The sequence below is a fragment of the Cheilinus undulatus genome, linkage group 1, assembly GCF_018320785.1.
Source record: "Cheilinus undulatus linkage group 1, ASM1832078v1, whole genome shotgun sequence".
Taxonomy (NCBI): Eukaryota; Metazoa; Chordata; class Actinopteri; order Labriformes; family Labridae; genus Cheilinus; species Cheilinus undulatus.
Window position 1 is genome coordinate 10692776 of NC_054865.1, and position 14046 is coordinate 10706821.

The window sequence follows — 14046 nt, forward strand, 5'->3', positions numbered from 1 at the left end:
GTTGTCGGGGGCACACACCTGATAGGGCTTCGTATAGCTAGACCAAAGAAAAATGTTCATTTAGAATCAATGGTTAATATTGACTGAGACCAACATTGTCCCTTTTTCTTCCTGCTGTAGACTGTGAAATAAGTTTGCTTTTTGCTGTTTTAATATCAGTTCTCAGTCACATGAAAACAACACAGTAAAGACAACATGCAAGGAACCTTTACCATGTTTGTGACTTTCAGCCCAGTGTAGCCTTGTCATAATAAAAGCTGAAGAAATACTACCCCCCAACAATAAGTGTACTGTATAACACACAGGATATTATAGGTTTGCTTATGCACTGCTGGAGAGGGATTTGTGTCTGACATGTTCTGTGACTGAATGTAGGAGGACGGTGAAAGTGTTTGCATATATTTACTCAAATTAATGTAACTCACTTCATAAAAGGTTATTGGCAATCTTTGACAGCAATACATCATTTTCCTTGGGGGGGGGGAGGGGGGGGGGTCTAACCTTTTTCTTTGAGTAAGGGCTAGAAGTAGAGGGTGCTCCAAGGAAAAAGGTTGGGAACCACTGTCCTTGAGAACCAGTTCAATTTTAAGGAATGTGGCTGACCAAAGAAAAAGACTTCAGCTGATGTAGGTCCTCTGGTTCTGCCTAAAAATGGCTAAACTTATTTTTATATTTGGCCAATATTTACAGCTAATATATGTAGATACTAACAGAAATATCCACATCTGCTGACAACAATATCATGCAAATACTTTTGTGCATTCATACAGTAAATTTATTTTTGCAGCTTAGGTTGTTTTCACACCAAAGCTAGTTGGTCTGCTTTAAACAAACCCTGGTCCATTTCCCTGGATAAACCAGTCCGTTTGGGGTAATGTGAAAGCTCATTTGAACTCTGGTGAGGATCAAATAAGTGAACTCTGGTCTGCTTGAAATAGGGGGTCTTGGTTTGTTCCTAAGGAATTCTTGTGCAGCTTGTTTGAGGCGTGAAAGTAAAACGGACCAAAGGCAGGAAGTAGCATATTGATTTACAGATATAGATATGTGATCTGACCATGACAAAATGTCATAGCATTGCCCTCATTTTGACTTGCTTTCTTCTTCGTTACTGATTCAGTTATCTCATGCAAAGAAGAAGACGCTGAACAGTTCACTGCCTCACTTGCTGCTGCTGATGCTGGATGCCTTCTTGTGAAACAAAAATACTATAAGAAAAGTAGAAATCCCAAGACAGCATAAAGTTTGTATTGCCCCATTGTTTATATGATGAAAAAGCCATCAGAAATGGATTTCCAATTTCTGTTTTGGCCAAAGGATGAGCCATTTTCATCTTCTCCTATGCCTTCTTTCTTCTTCGTTGCTGTTTGTTTGGGACCATAGCGCCACAAACAGTTTTATACAGTCCAAAAGGTTTGGTTTGTCTGACCAAGTGCAATGTCAAAATAAACCACACCGCATAGATGTGAAATTTGAGGGTGCAGATGGCCTAGTGCATTGGTTCCCAACCTGGGGTCAGGGACCCCTTAGGGGTGCGCCAGAGATTGCAGGGGCGGCGCAAGGCTTTGTCTGCTCTGAGATTGTGAAGACTGGATTGGCGTATATTAAAAAAGATCATGGCAAAACTTTACTTAAATAGTTTAGACAAATGTCTTTTGGTATAATAAATATATATATATAAACCTTTGTCTTTGTATTTTGTCTATGAAACAATTAAAGTTGATGTTGGTTTTGACAGTAATCGATAACTTTTTAGTTCTGTGGGTCTATTGGGGGTTTGGCTATTTGTAGACATAAGTAGGGGGACTCCAGTGAAAAAGGCTGGGAACCACTGGTCTACTGGATAGGTCATACCCCATGTACATAGGTGGCCTAACCTGACACACCAGATGAATGTATTTCACACATCCATCTGGAAAACCTTCAATACTAAGCATTTGGGAAAGAGCAGAGGATTAGAAATAAAACTCAGAGTGTGACTGGACGAACTTCTGTCTGTCTCATCTTTACGGGCCAATCAGAGCAACAAAACACGTGACGTAAGCTGGACCGAGGTGTGCTTACACAGCTACCGAGGAATAACGTGAACCATGGCGACTATAGACATGTCAGTACACGACTTTATTCATTTTAGAAAAGAAAACAACTCACTGCTGTTCTTTGTCCTTCTTTTAACCAAGAAATGTCATCAAGTTCTGATAAATCTGGCGCTTTAGCAGCATCCACATTAAGCTCTTCCGCCATAACTGCACCGGCTTCTTGTTGCTGCTTGGTTACGTCACGACTCCGCTGTGCCCGATAGTACTGCCCTAGGTTACAGGTGACCTGGGTTCGAGGCCAACTTGTGGCCTTCTTCTCACGTCTTATCGTCAGTCTTTCATTCCTATTTCTGACTCTATCACTGTCCTTCTCTCTAAATAAAGTCATAAAAAGTCCAAAACTATATCTTTAAAAAAAAAAGTGAAATTTCAGCCCCCTAGTTGAACCAGGTCCCCTGGACTATCAGGTGTGAAAACAACCTTCATTGTGTGCAAGAGTCTGACAAATCTTTTAACAATATCCTACTGCATTGGCACATACGATCTGTCGCAGAGTATAACATTGAAAACATTACACCAGTTTAAATATAAAAAAGTGACATTTCCCTGAATATCTACCGTTTTAAAGGTAAACCACATCAGGAAACCCTGCCCTGCTTCAACCATTACTGTATCCATCTTTTTGATGCAAATGAGGGGCAGCACGCTTTGTACTCAGGTGTGCTTCATAATACAAAACCTGTCAGGACTCCAAAAAGGAAAAAGATAGACAGCAATATGTGAGATTCCCACCTAAAAAAAAAAACAAAATTGAATTCCAAAGAAAACACACATTTCCATTCCATTTACAAACCAATCAAAGCAGATATATTTGAATACATTTGGAAACATGGGCACACTTGGCTCATGTGACAAGTGATGAGCCTTTATTGGAGGCTATTTTAAGTGTCAGGACAAGTAATTCAACTTCAGATTTAAATATACACCATATGCTGGACAGTCTGAGGGGGCAATCAGCATCTGAAAGCTTGCTTAGATTGCTTAGCATGCAAATAAAGGGAGATAGGGAGCTGATGCAGAGGTGGGAAAATTAATGAAAGATGTTTGCAGTTTGGTTCAAAATACAGCAGCAGAGAGACAGACGTGAAGCTCAACTGTATGGAAAAGTAATCAGTCAGATTGTTGAGGATAAATCTGATGGCAAGGAAGATAAAGGTTTTATCAGCAGCAGCGGCATCATAAACACATGCACATTTGGCCACGATGCACGCACACAAAACTGCTTTCCATCTGAGTGATTCAACAGTACTTCTATTGTCTATTTATTCCAGAGAGTGGATGTACAGTAGTGCATGTGTGTGTGTTTTCTGCCTCTGCTGTGTGTGCTAAGGAGAGAAAGGGAGGGGTTTTGCTGCAGAGGGTGAGTGGAAGGCGATAAAGACTCTGTGAGTGGCAAGTGTACATGGATAGCTTCACGTCAACTGCCAATATGTTGTGAGGCGGCGGTAACAGGCAAGGGTCTCGGGGGAGGGCTGCGGCAGAGCAGGCCAACAGCAGACGGAGAGGAAAACAATTTCTGGTGCCAATAACCCCGAGCGGCACAGATGAAAAATGTTTTAATATTTGCAGCTGCTTTATGGCAGTCGGGGTGACAGTGATGGAGTCAATGTCAGCTTTTTCCTTTTAAATGTCATGCTCTGTCTCAGCCTGTCAGAGCGCCTGTGTGTGTATGTGTGCAGAATTGATCTTTTCCTCTTGTAAAGTGCCCAAATGTGTGAGAGCCCCACCCCTATTCCCTTCTCCATTTTACCCCTAAACCACCCCTTTGTGCCTGTGTTTCTCCTCCTCCTCCTCCCTCTATCCTCTAGTTGTCCATAAAGACAGTGCGCTCAGCTGTCAGATGAAACTCTCCAAACCTGGCAGCCATCATTTAGATAATCACTTCCTCCTCTTTGCATTTTATGTGGATTTGATTATTTTTCATCTGTGGCTAGATGGAAATCATAAATTACAATGTGTCCCTTATGCCTCTGTTCAAATCTAACATGGAGCCAGGATCAGAGATTCAGCAAATGAAAGGAAATGTTACCCCATCTTTTGTTTTGGGAGTCAGCACACAGAGAAAATGCTGCACCACACATCGATATAAAAAAAATCTGATGAAAGCATGCTCGTAAATACTCCTTTAGCCTATATAATGCCAAAACAATTCAAAAAATAAAACATTACTGATATATTCATGTTTCTAAGTTCATCATTCTCTCTGGTTATAGCATTTTCTGTTAAATTTGGGAAGGCAAAACCTCAGTAACATGGACAGATAGGTAGCTTAACTACTAGAAGGACAAAACAGCACACAGTTAATACTATTAAAAAACTGAATTAGTTAATTTCAGACCTAATGTACATTGCCCTGATAGAAAGCTAGATAGATAGTCCCCATCAATCATTCTTTACTTGCATGTTCAAAACCACCGATAAGAGACAAAAAGGGGTGATCTTTCTATGTAGGTGGCCCACTGAGTTTAGCAAGAACTGATCTATTGTAAAATTAAGCTGCAATAACAATATATTTTACCTATACTGATCATTCTTGTCAATGCAAAAAAAATACCTATTTTATTTGTTGCTTTAAAAAATAGACAGCCTGGATGTGGACGGGCCAGTTCATCTAAGCCACTGGCGAGTAATGCCAGACCTCATAGCCATCCATCCATTTTCTTCCTCTTATCCAGGGCCAGGTCGAGGTGGTAGCAGGCGAAGCAAGTCAACATCCCTTTCCCCAGCAACACTTTGCAACTCCTTATGGGGGATCCCGAGGCATTCCCAGACCAGACAGGATATACTGTATATAATCCAGCGTATTCTGGGTCTTCCCTGAGGTCTCCTCCCAGCTGGATGTGCCTGAAAGACCTCCAAAGGGAGGCGCTCAGGAGGCATCCTGATCAGATGCCTGAACCACCTCGACTGACTCAGCTCTACTCTTAGCTCCCTCTGGATGTCTGAACTCTACACCCTATCTCTAGGGCTGAGCCCAGTCATCCTCTGGAAAATTAACTCATTTCTGCTGCTTGTATCTGCAATCTCATTCTATCATTACTCAGAGCTTATGAGGGTACTGCTGACCACGCACCAATCCACCTTTCAACCTCGTGCTCCCGTTTACCCTCACTTTTGAATAAGATGCTTGAAGACAACGGAATGCACAAGAGGGAAGGACACTGAATCCTGACACAGGGCAACTTTTTGGGGAACCAGTGTGATCCATAACCATGACTTAAAGTTGAAACCCAGCCTAAAAGTGCATAAAATACAATGTTTTTTTGTTTTGTTTTGTTTTGTTTTGTTTTTTGTTTTGTTTTGTTTTGGCTGTGCTAAAAAGCATGTAGTATTTTTTGGCTATTATTTTTTCAGTCCTGATGAGCAGAAATCTGACCAATCAAAGCGCTTGTTTTTGCCGATGGTAGAAGACTTTTGAGGCAGACAGAGCTGCAAAAATGACCTTCTCTTTGCAACACTACATTATGTTCTCCCCTTTTCACATTTCCTCCAGTTAGTTCGTAGTTATTTTTAATAACCTTAATATGATACGATGTAGCCTAGTAGAAGATGGACACAGTCAGCAGAACATTTCCATGTCAATTTGAACCAAATAGGCAATGCTGCAGCTGAAGCTGTTTATAGTGAAATAGGATTTTACTCCAATGGTATGAAAAGTCAAATGAAAGAAGGAAAAGTTGGTTGAAATGAGGGAGCAGCACTGATCACGGCAAAGTAAAACAGCACTGACCACCTGCCTGTGTGTAATGGACCAGGAGAGAAAAGAAACTGAAACCTTTTTTAATCTGTTTTATCTTAGTTTACCTGAGGATTGTGCAAAAATGTTTGCAGTGCAAACGTTTGTGAGAATGTGAATAGTTTAGACGTAACATTGTGTTGCTCCCGGTCTAAATAGTAATTAATTAGTTTATTGAAACTGACTAAATAAATACAACAAAAATGTAAATCATTTTATTTAACAGAAACTGAAAAATTAGGCTTTGCTGAAGAAAACTAACTAAAATCTAACTGTGCTTACAAAACTAAAATATGGCCTGATTTAATTAAAGATTACTTCACATAATGGTATTTCTAAGCCTTGATTTGTTTAAAAAGATAGATTTGAATAAATCAAATGAAAAATGAATTTTTATCTAAATAATGTGTGTTAACTTCTTCTTACTCTTTTGGGTCTGCCCCACCCTGTGTTAATTTTGGCAGCTATTTTTAATTTTAGTCACATTTTAGTCATTTCTAACCTTTTAGTTTTAGTCCACGAAAACACAAAAACATTCTAGTCCAGTTTTAGTCCATAAAATGTCCTCAAGTTTTAGTCTTTACTTTAGTCCAAGCATTTATTCTCTCGTCTAAATCTGGTACCAAATCATGGTAGTGTGTTCTAGGCACCCTGTCAAACCTGGGGTCCCTGGTTTCTACAGCTGAGAGGCAGAATAGCTACAGATGCATTGTTTTTTGAGAGATTTACCCAGGGTGAAGAAATATCATGGATTTTTAATGTCCGACAAAAACGTAATAACATATTAGTCTAGTTTAAGTCATCTGACGAAAACTAAACTTACTTTTTGTCAGCTTTAGTCATCACAGATCTATCTTTGGCTAGTCTTAGTCTAGTTTTTGTCATGGAAAAAAGGCTGTTGACAAACATTTTAGTCATAGTTTAAGTCGACGAAATTAACACTGGCCCCGTCAAGAATTCTGTATTGCTATAATAATAATAATTAAAAAAACAGAATAAAACAGAAATGAATAATAAATAAATGATAAAAAACTAAACTTTTTTTTTTCTTTTTTGCAGAATAACAGCTAAACTAAACCAACAAACTAGCAGTGAAAATCTGATCAAAACTAAAACAAAACTAAAAACAAAATCAAAATAAAAACTAATAAAAAATCCCAAACTATAACCTTGATGCATCAGGATTTGCCACAGAACTATTCTTACTTTCATGCCATTTATTGTCACCTTTAGTGTGCAAAGGCCTTTACTCAAAATCTGAAAGAAAGCTTGTGATATGAGCTCGATTTGACCGTCGTCTAGTAGGTATCAACATATTTACTATTTTGGCTTCCTCTTATTTAGTGGATCCAAAGTGCGCTCCACTTGCCTTAAGTAAAAATTGTATGTCTTAATGTATAGCTGCTCCACATCCTGTGTGTTGTGTTCGCTACAACTGTCTGTTACCAGTGATGAAAGCTAGCTAATGTTAGCAGTAGGACCGATCAGCCAGGACTGACACAACCCCTGTCCGTGTACCAAGGGGAGTCAAGAGGGTGAACGGAAGAAACACCAGCAGCACGTTTGTCATGCTCAGTGGCCCCTGGCCCTAAATAATTAGACTGAAAAATAGACAGCCCATATAAGCTCATGTCATTGTATGTCTTGTGTATCTTTGTCATGAGAGATGTTGGTGTTGTTCCTGACCTGCTGAGGCACTTCCTGTGTGTCTCCAAGATCAAAAGTTACATCAGCCATCAGTGGGATGCCTCATTCAGAGGTAGCTGCAGTTCTCTTTGGTCAAAAAATAGACGCCAAAATTGTTATATGTCACAGTACCCGAGAATAGGATTTTGGGTCTTCCAAATTCATCAAAAATATCCATGCAAATTAGGAGTTTTCCATATTTTATTCATGACATGGGCCACCAATGGAAATGTGGAAGTTCTGAATCATAGACAGACATGTGAATTGATTTTTTTAACAGCCTCGATAGATGTGTAGAAAATGTGATAGATCACCTCACATCAGCACACGTCATTGTGTCTTGTGTATCTTTTGTTATGAGAGCCTGAGTGTTTGCTGTTGTTGCTGACCTGCTGTGGATCCTCTGACCTAGACGTGCCCCCACTTAAAGAGTCAAAGGTTACACCAGCTTCAATCTGCAAGACCCCCATCCACTCTTTTCTTCCGTAATGCATGTTATGGTGTCAGGTCAATGACATCTTTTATGTGGCAAACAAGATCATAAGCATAATGGTATGAGTAAGATGAAAAATATATCTTGTTATCATCGACTAGTTGAGAAGGATATCAGTTTCCTGTGATTAATTTCTTTAATCTAAGTTTCTGATAAATTTAACAGACAGACAGATATTCTGACTGCTTACGTAATCACATATCTGCATGGAGGAAAAACACATTTAATATCAAAATATGAACAATGGAAACAGACAAAATTCTGTGAATTCATACAGAGAATTTCATCCAAACCTTTTAGGCAAAAATATCTCATGTTGTTTCCATGCATGTCTCTGTGTACATGGCACATTTTCCCGCACTGTTTCAATTAAAGGTGTTTGATCCAGCAGCACGGCGGGACAGGCCTGCATGCAGGTTAGCTGGAAGGAGGCAGCGTTGCTTTTTTGCCCCCCTGCTGGCTGTCTTGGTGGGGGACTGATGTGTAATCCTGTGCCAGGCTTGTGGGCCCACTCAGGATATCTCACCTATAATAGCAGTCTGTTCCCTGAGGCCGATCCCCCGCTGGAGGTGTGAGAGGGCCAGCAGCCAGCCAATCATGCTCTCTGGATGCCATCTTCTCTCAATGAATAACTCCTCAAGTTCTTTTTTCTCCTGTGGATTCACAGAAACAGTCGGAGACAGATGTGCTTAAATGTGATAAGACCTAAAATTGAGAAAATAATAAAAAAAAGCAGTGTTTTCTATAGTGGGGACCTGAATCCAGAATGGTGCAAAGGTGTACAATTTTTCATGAATTGTTTCATACTGTACGTATAACATAAAGACAATATTGCTTGATGACAAGATAAGATAGTGATGCCCACAACAATAATGTCTGCAAACAAGATCTTTGATGAATTCCCCAGATTAACAAATTCAAAAACATTTAAAAAAGCTGATCTGGTAAATGGCATCATTATGTAATGGCTCATAAAAAGAGATGAAAAGTAGTAAAATCTCCAGTGGACTCAACTGGGCCTTTTCTAAAAAGATACTTGGAATGGCTTGGATAAAAAGAGGAAGACTGAGCGTGTGCTGTTGATAAAATGCACAGTTGAGCTACATTTATAGTAGGACGAGGTCTTTTACTGGGTTACTGTCCTTGACCCAAACACAAGTCGAGGTGATATGGTGATAAAAGAGTTAAACTTGACTATGGTAGGTGGTAGTATTCAAACTTGCAGCTAGAAACTGCTGGACCTTCACCCAGGTGGCCTTATGCAAAACAACAGGGCGAGCAGTAAATAGGAAGTAAAAATGTGGACAATTTTACATCTCTGTGCGTGCATCTCTCTGTCTCCTTGTTCATCCAAAAACTGGAAGGTTCTCACTGTTGTAGTTGCCATATTGAAACCTTTGTATTGTTCTTTCAAGATTTCTTCAGCATTTTAATTGCATCTGACATCCAGGCTAGACCCTAAGAAAAAAATAAAGGATTCAAAGTGCACAAAGATCCGTCTAAGGCTGATAAGGGTGCAGGAATAAACAACCTTCAACATTATATTGGAGAGGAAGTCTAACTTTAAGAAATTCCACTTTGGACAATTTTGTCAGACCAACAAAGCCCTTTTTTGAGTTTTAGGCTTTTATGAACTCCAAAAAGTAAAAAAAGTACACCAGGTTAAATAATAATAAAAAAATAAAAAAATATGAAACAATTGAATTGGGATTCGTGTCCTGGAATTAATTTGAGTTTCTATTTGCTAACTTGAGTTAAACAAACTCAGTTTGACAGGTTGTTACCAACTGAAGCATCTTCATTGCAATAGGTTCACATTTTTTTTTACTTGTGCCTTCATTCTGTTAGAACAGCAGATGTATGACAACAGTCTCTGTTCAAACATAACCATTGGGCACACCATAATCCTTTTACCCAACCTTAACTAAATGTTAAGATGGTTTGTACACAAACAGTTGCAACAACGCAAAAAATTGAGAGTCACCTATGGTTTAGATTCCTAATAATGCTAGAGTAGATGCACATCTTAGGTGCACTCTAAACAGTCAGATAATAAAGATGAAAATAAGTTCTTCAGGCGGATTACAACTTTGAATGTTGTACATTGTTTTTCAGTGAATATCCAGCTTAAGTATATTTCAGCGTCTAGTGTGTTAGTGTATGAAGGTTATGATCCCCAAATGATCCTCAGATGTATTCTGATGATGATACATCATTATCTTTTATAGCGGCATGTTGTGAATTAGGGCTGAATGATGTGTGATTTAATGCGCAATTATTTGTGAGGGTTCTTAATCTTATGCATTTCTCAATTAGCAAGCCATAGGTCATTCTATGTTAGAAGGGACCAGACGCAATATTTGGTCTATTAAACTCAGGCTGAACAATTTTGAAAAATATATGATTATTTTGACTCATTGCAAATTAAATACGAACTGCTATATTAAAGGGAATGATGTTCTTATATGTCATACTCAATAATATCAAACATACAAAACCAAAAAAGTAATTTTGGCAAACTATTCTAGAAAAATAACCTGATGATTTAAAGTTTACATTGTGCGCACAGCATTACATCTCTGCTGCAAAAAACATGTATTCAATTGGTATTTTCAAACAAATTTCAGGTCAGGACCTTCTGCGATTGAAAATTGTAATAGGACATACTGCGATTTAATCTTAATTTCTAGTAACTGCCCAGTCCTATTGTAAATTCAGTGTATACAAGCCCAGGTGTTTGCTGTTTTTAAATATATCTACTGTTTTTTGGAACATTTTGGAACAATGCCCCTGGAATAAAGCCCCTAGTTTGCATGTGCTTTTCACAGCGGGATTCCAGGATTATTGAACAGAAGAGAGGGTGCAGGTAGCCCGAGGAGACAGCACATGCAGTAAATAAATGACAGGAAAGTTGCACACAAAGGGACAGGTGTTGCAAATTAACACTTGCTGATTAGTATAATACTTCCATGGGATAGCTGTTCCCAGTTTGTGTCTGAATAGATTCTGTCCCAAACAAATAGACCATCAATTAATTAATCAATAAAAGCAAACAAGTAAGCTGTACAACAGTAGATTGATCATTTTTGACCATCAATAGCTCAATAAAAGGGAGAAGATCTTAGGAAAGAGACAACATGATAAAGCACCTTGGCTGACAGCACCAGCATTACAAGTCAGTTAAACTAATGTTTCATATTATCAGTTTAGGCCTGAAAAATGCTTTGTCTAAACTATAAAACAGCCATCTGCCCACTAGTAGCCACTGTAGTTGTTTTTGCTGCCACAATGCTCTTAAATCCAATGTAAACAACAGTTAACTGATAGCACTGATAGCATCTTCTTGGAACAGCATGAAATAGCACTATGTTGATCTAGAACATGAGGATAATTTTGTCTGGATGCTGTGTAAGGTTATTTTAGATGTTACCGAAGCAGTGAGTGACCATACTCAGCACAAAAATAAGGACGTTAGCCTGCAAAAAGGATTTAAGCTGACAGTGCTGCACTTCTAACATTAGCCACATTTTGCAAACCAACTTCGCACCGATGCGCTGTGAAGCTGGTTCATGGTTGCTGTATGAAGTTGGTTTACGGACAGTATTAACTTGACTTTAGACTATACTTTGCTTATCCACATTCATAATTTGCATTTAATTGAATTTTATATTATTTGCCATGGAACATAGAGTTTTATTAATTGCAACAGCCACAGGAAATTAAGGTCACCAACCCAACCCTGTCATATGTGGTGAGTTTTCCTGATGCTGTATTTACACATTAGCTCTAACCGACTTTGTACTAAATGTACAACAGGGGCTGGCAGATAAGTTCGGGAGAAAAATTTGGGTTTTTGTGATCACACGTGCAGCTCACCTCAAAACATTCTGGAAATTTGCAGGAGTTTTGTCCATAAGTTCATGGGTGAAATGAGGCATAAGCTGGAAATAAAGAAGAAAATCTTATGAATCGGTGGCTTGAAGTGTACATTTTTTAAGTTGTGGTCAGTGAAAAACCTTTAATAATTGAAGCTGCACAGATATAATTCTATTCAAGATTTTAAAAGAGAAGAGAAGGAGTTCAAATTCAGCAAACATACAATATTTTCAAAGTACTGAAGAACCCAAAAACACTCGAGCAGTACTTTAATCATTTCAGCCTCCAGCATTAATGTTTGTGTTCCCTTGAAAATTACATTTTACATGGTAAATGAACAAAAGATGTAATATTTGACATGTATGCCTCTATCAGTCCTTGTTTGTTGTCACAAGAATTTATCTCTGTTTTGTCTTTTTGTCGTACTTTCTCTTAGAACTCAGTGCGTCTCCTGTGCGTGGCCTAATTAAACTGCTTAATCAGTTAACGACTCCAGCGAACACAGTTAAAGGGGAATTAAGCGCAAAGAGATTGAGGAGAGGAGCCGTGGAAATGCTGAGGAGACGCTTCGCCCGTCTCCTGTGTGAAATAAAATCGGGGATGGAGCTGAGTAGGGGAGGCCATTAAAAAGTGAGCGGAGGGTGCTGAACTGTTTGCTGCCGTTCTGCTGAGGACGAGCGAGCCAATCAAGGTGCTTGTTTAAATGGGAGAGGGGACGTCTTCACAAAGAGGCACATTAAAAGCACTTTGCTCTGTTAAGCAGAGGGGAGACGAGGGAAAACAAAGAGGGAAAAACAACAGAAGTGAAATGCATCTTAGAGGAACTTTCCTCCTTCACTGCATCTTTATGGTTCTCAGGTGATTTCTGATCAGTTGCACTTAATTGACTTCTGTGGTAAATTTATTCCGATGCTATTTTGGCATAAGAGCAATAAAAAGGAGCTGTAATGTATCATAATGTGTTTACCAGATTTTTAATGGTTTTATCTTTTTATATAGGAGCTATTTCCAACAAAATGAACTGAGATACAATAAAAGTACCCCCCTCCTCCCGTTTTATTAACGTTCATCTCTCCCTCTTCACCTCCTGATATCAATCACTAAGTCTTACTTCTCAAACTTTTTTTCTCCTCCCTCCACAATCTTCCTTTTCTTATCTCTTCATTCTTACTTCTACTCTCCTGTCTGTAATTCAACAGGAGCCACTCACATGATGAATCCTAATTTATCTTCCATTCTTGAGTTATGACAGGACATAAAACACCTTTTACTGACATAAATATGAACAATGTCAGAATATTTATATATATTAAAAAAAAAAAAAACAGCTTTATACAGATTGTGTGAGGTCACTGTCCATAGTTAGTGTATTAGCCAAGGAGCTGGTTAGAGTGGCTTCTTTAAGGAAAGACCAGTTGCAGGCTATGTGGCTATATGGGTTGTTTGCTCCACATAATATATTATTAATTGAACAAATTAGTGAAACAAAGTCATGCCAAAGCATGTGAAAAGCAAAAACATCTTTTTTTCACCAAAACAAGATTTCAGTGTTCTTCATTAAATAAAGAAATAAAATCTGCCGGTATTGCTACATCCTGGCTAATCACCTCCCCAGCCGTCATTGTTTACTGGCTTGCAGTACAGCTAAACCGTGCCCAAAGCTACTGCCTCGTTATCCTCAAAATATGCTTTTTGGCCCATCCTTTTTTTAAGACCTGGTATACAAATGTTTCAGAATGGAGCTTTGCAAGTTGGATCTGCCTGATGACAGACATAGAATCTGGCCAATCCATCACCTTTGCAGGGTTATCTTTATCCTTTCAGACTAATCAGCAAGCAGCAAGCTGGGTGTATGTTGAATGGTTAAAACACAAACACACTAACCTCCACTTTCCACATACAATGGCTGTGCTGTGATTGGCTGGTGAATGGGATAGTGGAGCAAATCCCTCTCTCTCTAGTCAATCAGAGCAATCCAGCTTTAGCACGGCCCTGAAGTGCCGCTCCGCTCTACTTTGTTGGACGCTGTCATACCACATCAATCCACATAGAGCAGATCTAGCCAAACAATGAGAAAAGATGCAAAATATCTGTTCAACTTCAAAACACGACTGGCTCCCAGTCATAATCATCACTATAGCAACTTTACATCTCATCCT